Here is a 10,478-nt window from a genome sequence, read left to right on the forward strand (position 1 = left end):
AGAGTAACATATTTACTTGCCATATGCTAAAACTGATATCATGAAAACAAAACCAAGTACCAATGGAAATATTAAAAATGATAGTACTACATAATGCGTACAAGTATTTTATCTTCCAAATAACCTTTCTTTTTCTTGACAATTTTATGTATTTATAATTTAGCTTAAGATCATAGAGTGTACTCAACATAATTTCAAAAATTCATGTGTATTCAGGCTTAATGAATGAAACATCAGATGTTCTGTCTTGGTGAATATTTCATAGGATTCACCTATTGAAAATTGCATTAGAGAGATATTCAATGGAAATTTTCAAATACTTAGTTTTTTAAAAATTTTTCTATTACTTAACAATAATGACACAGAGATTTTTTTCTATTAAGTAGTAGTCAAAGACTGTTAAATTCTTATTGACTTGTCTATTCTTTATTTAAATATTATTCATACATTTTGAAATTATATTGCTAAGGGCATATACATTTAAAATTATTTTATCTTCTTTATTAATCAATTCCTTTATCATCATCAAATATTCTTCTTTATACCTTATATTCTTTCTTCCTCTGAATTCTACTTTGGCTGATATATCAAATTTTTTTGCTTCTATTTTGATAATTGAGAGGTATGGGTCTAGATTTATTCTTCTTCATGTAGACAATGAGCTTTCAGTAACATTTCTTAAAGAACTTATGTTTTGTGCAGGATATGTTCTGTCCATTTACCGAATATCAGACACTGGAGTGTGCCTGAGAAAGTTTCTACATCCTCAGTTCTGTTCCATTGACCTGTGTGACTGTTTTTCTGCAGTGCCATACAGCTTTAGCAATGTAGCTTTGTAATATAACTTGAAATCCAAATTATGATACCTTCTGTTTTGCTCTTGTTGCCCACATTTGCATTTGGCATCCTGGGTCTTTTCTGGTTCCATATAAATTTTAGGATTTTTGTTCTTGTTCTCTTCTATATTATTTTTGATAATATGTCCTTTTCCATAGTTGGTTTTACCTACACAAACCAAGAATGGATAAGAAAATATGGTATGTACACAATGGAGCACTACTTAGTCATAAAGAAGGATAAATGTAAATCATCTGATAGAAGATAGATGCACCTTGAGACCATAAGATTAGTGAAATAAATAAGACACACAAGGTTAAACAGCATATGGATTTTTTTAAATTTAAAGAGTAAAATAGAAATTAGATGATAGAAAACAACAAGATAAACTATGTATAGACTGGGAGGGGGTTTGAGGATGGAGGAATAGTGGAGGGAGGGAAGGGAAAGTAATAGGATCAGTATCAGATATGCAGACATACCAAATTAACATGATGAATGTATTCGTTATGTATTACAAGCATCTACAAATGAAAATACAAATAAATAAAGTAAATGAAATGAAAATCCTCCGTTAAAAATACACCTTTACAACTTTAGGATTTCTTCTTCTGAATGGATGGTATAATAAAAGCTAGATATATACTCCTACCACAACTGAAACAGTCAGATCAAATTTATGCTTGGGATGGTGATTCCCAAGATTGGAAGCAAAAAGTAAGAGGCCAGAGATGTGTCCCTCTCGTTGCCTTTTCTGACCATGGAGTAGTATATTTAAAGTTGGAACAAAGGGGCTATAATCAGCAGGACATACAAATGCTGCCCATTACAAAGATATTCAATATCATTCAGAAAAAAAGTATGAAGCCTACTAAATAATTGGAAATTATTTTGAATCAAAATGTACACAGCCAAGTTGTTAAGATTTATGGATTGTCATGAGTTCTTTTACTCTTCTGACAAGCATTTATTTCAAACAATCCAATCATTTTGCAATAGACAATAAAATTTGAAAGAATGCTGAATACAATGGCCGATGACATAAAAAGTTTTACATAACATCCATTTTTAGAACAAATTGTGATGTGAATGGACAAATTTCCCATGAAAAAAATAATACAATGACATGAAATATCAATATGATGGTTAGTTCTGCTTGATACTAAAAAAAAATTCTAGAGCACTGACAGAGAACACACCCTGGGCATTTCTGGGAGGAAGTTCCCATAGAAGTCTGGCAAGTGTATCATTGAAAGGAACATGGAAGAATTATGAATGAGTTTTCACTATGCAATAATTTGAAAGAAAGGAAAAGCTTAAGAAAATATGATGATTATTAGATCTGAACCAAACTTTGAAACAAATGACCTAGCAAGTATCTACAGACTGTTCTACCCTACAATATGAAAAGCATGTTCTTGTCAGCTTCACATGGGACATTCTTCAAAACAGATCACATACTATCTCACAGAACATGCTTAAGAAAATGCAAAAAAAAAGAAATTATTTCATACATATTATCAGATCATAATGCAATGAAGTTAGAAGTCAATGGAAAAAGAAACCACAAGAACTTCATAAATATATGGAAATTAGCATACTCCTGAACAGCCAATGGTTAACAGATGAAACTAAAGAAGCAATGAGGCAGTTTCTACAATTAAATGATAACAATACAACGTACATAATACGATATAAAATACAGAAGAAATGGACAGATTCCAAGATACATATAAATTGCAAAACTTAATAAAGAAGATATAAAAATTCTAATCAAATCACCATCACCCAATGAAATTCAAGATTGTAATTAAAAGCCTACCAATAAAGAAAAGCCCAGGCTCTGATGGATTTACTGTTGAATTTTACATAAAAAAAATTTAGAGAAAAAATTCTACTGCTACTTCTCAAACTCTTAAAAAAATTGAAAGGGAAGCAATACTCCCATATTTATTCCTGGAAACAAGCATTACAATGATTCCAAAAATAGAGAAGGATCCAACCAAACTAGAGAATTACAGACCAATCTCCCCAGTGAATGTAAATGTAAAAATTCTCAATATCGAGATACTGGAAAACAGAATGGAACTAATCATCAAGTTGGATTCATGTCAGGGATGCAATGTAAATCAATAAATGTAATATCCTATATTAACAGAGCCAAGGACAAAAAACATATGATCATCTCAATAGATACATTTGACAAGGTCCAAAACCCCATGATAAAAACATTACAGAAAATTCATATAGATGGTCTTTATCTGACAAAAGCTATCTATAAAAAACCAAAAGCCAACATCATTTTAAATGGTAAAAAACTGAAAGCTTCCACTCTAAGATCAGGAACAAGACAAGGATGTCCACTATAACCAGTCTTGTTCAATATAGTTCTGAAATCACTAGCCAGAGCAATTAAAAAAGATAAATAAATAAAAGGAATAAGGATAGAAAAGGAAGAGGTTAAATTATCATTATTTTCTATGATAGTCTACATAGAAGATACCAAGAATTCCACCAAAATACTTCCAAATTTTATAACTAAATTGAGTGGCATAGCTGGATGCAAAGTCAACACTCAAAGGTCAGTAACCTTCTTGTACATGAGCAGCAAACTCACTGAGAAAGCAATTAGAGAAACAATCCCTTTCACAATAGCATCCCCCCAAAATGCAATATCTAGCAATAAATCTAATGAAGGAAATAAAAGACCTCTACTGTGAAAACTGCATTGCTCTGAAAAAGAAAATTGAAGAGGATATCAGAAAATGCAAACATATTCCTTGTTCTTGGACAGGAAGAGCCAATACAGTAAAAATGGTCATACTTTCAAAATTCTTATACAGATTTAAAATAATCCAATCAAAATTCTACCATTATAGCTCACAGAATTAGTAAAATATCAATCAAAAAATTCGTTTGGAATCAGAAGAAACCTAGAATAGCAAAGGTAAGTCTGAGAAACAAAGGCAAGGTGGGTATCACAATCCCTGGCTTTAAATTATATTACAAAGATACTGTTATAAAAACAGCATAGTACTGGCCAAAGCACAAACCCGAGGGTCAGAGAAATGGACTACAAAATGCGAAAAGAACTCCAGACACACTCAACCACCTAATTTTTGACAAAGAAGCCTTCCCTGAAGAAAAGATAGCCCTTTTAATAAATGGTGTTGGAAAAACTGGCTTTCCATATGCCAGAGATTTAAGTTAGATCTATATATTTCACCATTTACTAATTTAAAATAAAAAGGGATCAATAAAATAAAAATGCATCAAAGATCTAAATATTAAAACAGAAACACTAAATCTCCTGGAAGAGAGAATAGGTACCCTTGAGGACATAGGAGTAGGCCAAGACTTCATGAATAAAATCCTGACCACATGGGAAATACTACAAAGAATCAACAACTGGAACTTCACCTTATTAAAAAGCTTTTTCACAGCAAAGGAAATCACCAAGAGAGAGAAGAGATGGCCCACAGCACGGGAATTTTTTTTTTTATTGGGGATTAAACTTAGCCCTTGTGCTTACAAGGCAAGTTCTGGAAGCACTGAGCTAAATCCCCAGTGGGAGTTCTTCTTTACCAACTATTCAGATAAAAGACTATCATCTACAGCATATTTTTAAAAACTCAAAAAAATCAGACCCGCCTCAAATTTAAATTCCCAATCCAAAAACCAGGCATCTGAAATGAAAAGACACTTGTCAGATGAAGAATTCAAAACATCAAATAAATATATGAAAGCAATGTTCTACATCATGGGTCATTCATGAAATGCAAATGAAAACAGTGTTGTGATTCTGTTGCTCCAGAAAGAATGGCTGCTGTCAAGATATCAACCAATAACAAATGGGGGGCTGGAGGGTCTGTTGGGAGAAAAGAGCCCTTCTCCACTGTTGGTGGGAGTGTGGATAGTACAAGCACTGTGGAAGTTACTGTGGAGATTTCTCAAAAAAACTAAAACTAGAAATTCCATTTAACCAAGCTATTCCTCTTCTTGGTGTCTTCCTGAAAGTATTAAAAGCATCATACCACAGTGATATATGTACCCCTACGTTTATAATGGAACAGTTTGTAATAGCCAAAGCTTGAAAACAGCCCAAATGCCTATCCACCAAAAGGTGGATAAAGAAGATGTGGGTTTTTAAAAAATAAAATGGAGTATTACTCTGTCATAAAAAGGAAGAGCCTCAGACATTTTTAGCTAATTAGATGGACCTTGAGACCATACTCTTAAGTGAAAGAAATGGGACACATATGTTTAAATACTGTATTGTTTGTCTGATGTGAGAAATTGAAAGTGAAAATAAGGACTAAAATGTATATTAAATTTTGGGAAATGGGACGAAAATGTTCAAATGGAAAGGGGAACAGGGAGGAAGGAGGGAAAAAGAAGAAACAGACAATTAAAAAGTGAAAATAGAATGAAAAATAGAAACAAAGCTTTTGTAATAGGGAAGGGGCTTAAACGCAATGGGATAAAATAATTTTTAATTAATATATGTGTATATTTATAATATTCCCATGACATATCATGAAGTACTATTTAGCCATAAATAGACTAAAATCATGCAATTTGCAGGATAATAAATGGAACTGGAGATCATCATGTTGTGTAAAATTAGCCGGATTAGAAAGACAAGTTCACATCTTCTCTTGTATGTGGAATCTACAGAGAAAATTTAAAAACCATAAAAGTTGTGGGCCGGGAATTTGGCTCAATGGTTCCGCCACCTGCCTCACAAGCACAAGAACACAAGTTCAATCCCTAGTCCCAAAAAACAAACAAAACCAAACAACAACAAAAAAATTTTTAAAAACATGGAAGTAAAAGGGAAATTATTAGAGAAAAATAAGGGAAAAGTGGAGGCTAGTTTAAGGTCAAGAAGGCAATGAGAGGGTAAGCGCTCACAATATGAGTATTATATGCATACACGAGGATGCCATAATGAAACCCATTACTCTTGATAATCAGTATTCAATAATAAACTTTAAAAAGAAGGAAAAGCACCTTTATATTTATTATTATAATTATTATTATACTTACTCTTTTTCTTCTTATTATTAGTGGTGGTGGCGATTGTGGTGGTGGTAGTGATTTACTGATTGTTTTACTCTAGAGAACCCTGGCTAATATAATTATAAAACTAGCTGACAATCAAAATGTCCATTCTGCTGCCTTACGTTGTAATAGAAAAACAGTACAATTACATTTAAATTGTGGTTCCACGGATCAGCTGAATAGTTCCGGCCTGTATTGGTTGGAAGTGCCCTAGGAGAACCTTCATGTTTTCCTGCTTGTCAGGTAACGGATTGGCTGGTGTCTGGATGTTTCTGGGAAACTCAAAAACAATTTAATATGCAAATACTTTGCAAGAACTCCTTGTGTCCTTCTGTTTCTTGTTGTTTTGGCCACAGAAAGTAACAAATCAGGGCAGATTCATGGGGTAGAGAAATAGACTGTGCTCTTTAATGCCAAGATATACACATTTACACTATGAGTATGGCTAAATGACAGGGAATTTGTGACTATTATTTTTTATAATACGTTGCACAAAGATACTAACTTCAGGATACATTTCCATTTCATCTGTTGATTTAAAATGTAAAGAAATATATACACTAATATTTAAACAGCAGGGCAGTACTACAATATAGAAATGATCAGTTACATTTCATAAACCAGAAAATTAAATATCAAGAAAAATGAAAACAAAAAAGAGAAAATGGAAAACTTGACCAGTTTTCTGAAGACAGTCACCAGGTTGATAGGTTTAAGTGAGCTTTTGTCAGGCTGTCAGAGCCAATTGTTAAATTATGTGAGAAGATTGTTAAATTGTTGCAGGCTTCTGAATGGCCATGGTGGGAATGTTCATACCACAGAAACTGGCAAATACTATGAGTAAGAGCTTTTCTGTTTTTTCTTCCAGAGTTGCTTTCCCAGCACACAACTAAATGTCATTCATGTGGCTTCATTAAAGTTAGAATTCATAAAGGAAAAGTATCCACTAGATGTTGTCTGGTGTGTAGTTAGCTTAACATTAACATATTTTGGACATTTTTAAATCACTGAACCCTGCATTTTTAATATATACAATGCTCTAATCTTCTAAGGAGTGAGATCCCTGGGAAAAAAATAGTTATGCTCTATGGATCTTACCTTTCAAATATACAGGTCAAAACCATTCTGTGAGGAAAAACTTAAATATTCGTAACAAGAATTAATCATTCCTCAAAAATATAAAATCAGAATCACCATTTTGCCCAGAAATTTTAAGTTTACATATGTTCTGAAAAATAATTAAAAGTAGGTGTGTTAATTTGCTAGTCTGCTGTAACACAGGGCCACACACAGGGCAGCTTAAACAAGAAATCTATTTCTTTATAGTCATAGATGTAGGATAGGTGGAAATCAAGGTCTGGAGCCTCTGTCCTTGGTTTCATAAACATGGTTGTTTTTCTCTGCACATAGTCTTCGTCTGTGTGTGTGTTGTGTGTGTGTATATATGTGTGTGTGTTTTCTGTTCTCTTTTTATAAGCGCACTAATTTAACAGGATAGGGTGAATTCAATGATCTCATTTAATCTTATTTCTTTAAAGATTTTATTTTCCATAAGTCAATAAGTCATTCTGAAGTAACAGGGCATTAGGACTTTTCATATGAAGTTAGACAGGTGCACAATTTGTCTCAGAAGATTAGGGATTCAAACAGATTCCTTTATATCATCTTAGCTACATTATTATCCAAAACAGCCAAAAGGCTGAAATAATATAAAGGTCCATAAACAGAGGAAAAGAAAAACAGAATGCGGTTTGTGTTGTGTGTGTGTGTGTGTGTGTGTGTGTGTGTGTGTCATTTGTTTTGTATGTATAATTTGTCACATCTAAAATTAGCTGTAAATTCTCACATCTATAACTAGCTATAAATTGTTATATATAGCTAATCATTATACATATGATTCAACAATTAAAAGAATGAAATTTAATTCATGCTATAATATGAACAAAGCCTGAAAGTTAACTGAAGTAATCAAGACAAATATTATAGATACCAATTATAGGAAATTTCTAGAATCAACAAATTCACAGAGAGTGTAGACTAGAGGCTATTATGGTAACAAACAGGAAGCTGAGAATTAATGGTCATAGAATTTCTATTTGTGTAATCTAAATTTTTTGAATAGGGTAATGGTGATGATTGCCCAATATTGTAATTGTAATTGATGTCATTAAGTAATATACTTAAATTGTTCAAAAGGCAAGGTTTTTGTAATGTATATTTTACCACCATTTAAAACATAAATAATGTAATATTCCAGAAAGCCTTGAATTTCACACTTTGAATGGGTGAATTATATAGTATATAGTATATAAAATTTAATTTAAAAATAAACAGTCAATTTATATAATCTTCTAGAATTAACAGACTTACACAGATAGACAAATATTTTTATATTAAATAGTCATGTAAATAGGAATGTAAAACACAACACAAAATGTAGATCAAAGCACAGATGTTTACTATGCTGATTTAAAATATTGGCAAGTGGAAATAACATAAATATCCAGCAACAAATGAATAATTTAAAAATATTACACCAAAGCCACAAAACATTGCAACAGTTTAGAATATAAAGGCTACATATCATCAAATGTACAGGTATTAGAATACGAGTTAGAAAAGTTTTGTACAAAATCAGGAAAAAAGATATTCTTTCTTCATCTTCAAGTATAGGTAAATTTTTATTCTTTTGCATATTAACTGAGTAAGTCAAAACTGTCACAATTTCACTTTATACCATCTACTCTTGTATCAATGACTACTAAGAAGCGTGTCTAGTGATTTTATTTATTTTTCAATAAAAATTTCTCCCCAGCTGAAAAAAATGAAGAATAAACAAAATAAGGTGCAAAAAATCCCTTTATTCCTTTGAACTGATTGTGTAATTGTGAGGATAAGAATCTGAATGGCCCAGCTGGAGTTTTCTTTTTATGTGATATTCTGATACCCAATGTAATTATCTCAGGGATGAAAATATAGATAAGGATTAAAGAGAATCAAAAATACCAAGATTTTTCTTTTTTCATTTTTAAAAATATTAAATTTAGTTGCATTGGGTGAGTAAATCCTAGCAATTCATAGGCAGTACAGAAAAAAGATTTACCTTGCAAAGACTAAGCCATAGTGAAAGAGATATGGTACATTGAACAAGCAGTGACTTGCTGAAAATACAAGTTATTTGCAATAATACTGCTGAAATACCAGACTTCTTTTACACCAAGCTTAAGAAACAGCAAATGGAGCAATCTAGAAATAGCAATAGCAACTTCCATTAAAAAAAGCCACTATTCACAAATCATACAAATAAACAATTCCTTGTAATCAGATAGTTTACACTAATATTCAATACTAAAGGCTGTCTGGGCTTTTTCTCCACTTTACTCACATTGTCTTATGTTAGAAGTTCTTTTGTTAAAGGAGCAGTGCAACTGAACATTTTCATAAAAATAGACAAGCCAAATATGATCTGTACTTACATGTCACTGTCTATGTATCTTTTTGTTGAAGCTTTTACCAGTCCTTTTTCTGATATGTAACTACTCAAATCTCTCAACTCCTTTGTGAGGTTAACATCATTTTATATTCGTTAGACCAACAGGTCGAATGAGGCGCAGAAAGGTTAAATGGTGTCTACAGATTCAGGCTTCCTATTGACTGAGCTACAGATAAGTTGGAAACCCTGTCTCTTGGTGTCATTTTCTCTAATCAACTGAGAGTTGAGAAACATTCTTAATTAAGTTTACATGATGACATAAAAATGTGTTTTTGTTATCTGCATTAATATGATTCTTGACAGAATAATCACAGCCTGTCTAGTGCCATTGTGTGCTGTTATTTATGTTTTCTTACCTTCACACATTTCAAAATAACAATTTGTCTAATCAGGTGAACCACCCTGGACAGCTTGGCCTAATCTGCCTACCTGTCAAAATTCTGACAATCCCTAAAATTTATGTACTTTTATTTTTATTTTATTTTTGTACCAGGGATCAAACTCTGGACTTTGAGCTGTTGAGGTAGGCGGTGGCACCACTGAGCTAAATCCCAGGCACTAAGTACCTTTATTTTTACTTGGTCATGGATTTGGAATCATAATATGGTTCATGCTATTCTAATCAAAATCAACTCTAAGGCTTTCATTCTGGGGCTGGAGCTCTTGATGTCCTCTCTTTTCTAACTTCTATATATGGAAGTGCCTTGGTGCTCAATCTTGAAGCACTTTTCTGCTGTCTCCACTCTCCCTTTACAATATTTTTTAACCCTATGACTGTAAATGCCATATCTTTGTATTTCTGTTTCTATTTCTTCCATATCTACTTTTATCACCATGCTTGACATCTCTATAATGATTTTACCATAACATATGCTAAATAAAGTTACTGACTTCCTTTTCTCAGAAAAAATGAATAATAGCTTTTGATATGTTCATATGAGTAATATTACAAGTAAAACTTTTCCATACTCTGAGATGAAATGGGCTACCATTCTTCAAATAGATTGATTTTGATGATGAAATTTTGCAGAGGAAGAGAACAAATTATTTAAAAATACCTAAAGTCTAATTCCAGGTATTTGCA

The sequence above is a fragment of the Fukomys damarensis genome, unplaced genomic scaffold (genome assembly GCF_012274545.1).
Source record: "Fukomys damarensis isolate Sample0158 unplaced genomic scaffold, DMR_v1.0_HiC HiC_scaffold_35, whole genome shotgun sequence".
Taxonomy (NCBI): domain Eukaryota; kingdom Metazoa; phylum Chordata; class Mammalia; order Rodentia; family Bathyergidae; genus Fukomys; species Fukomys damarensis.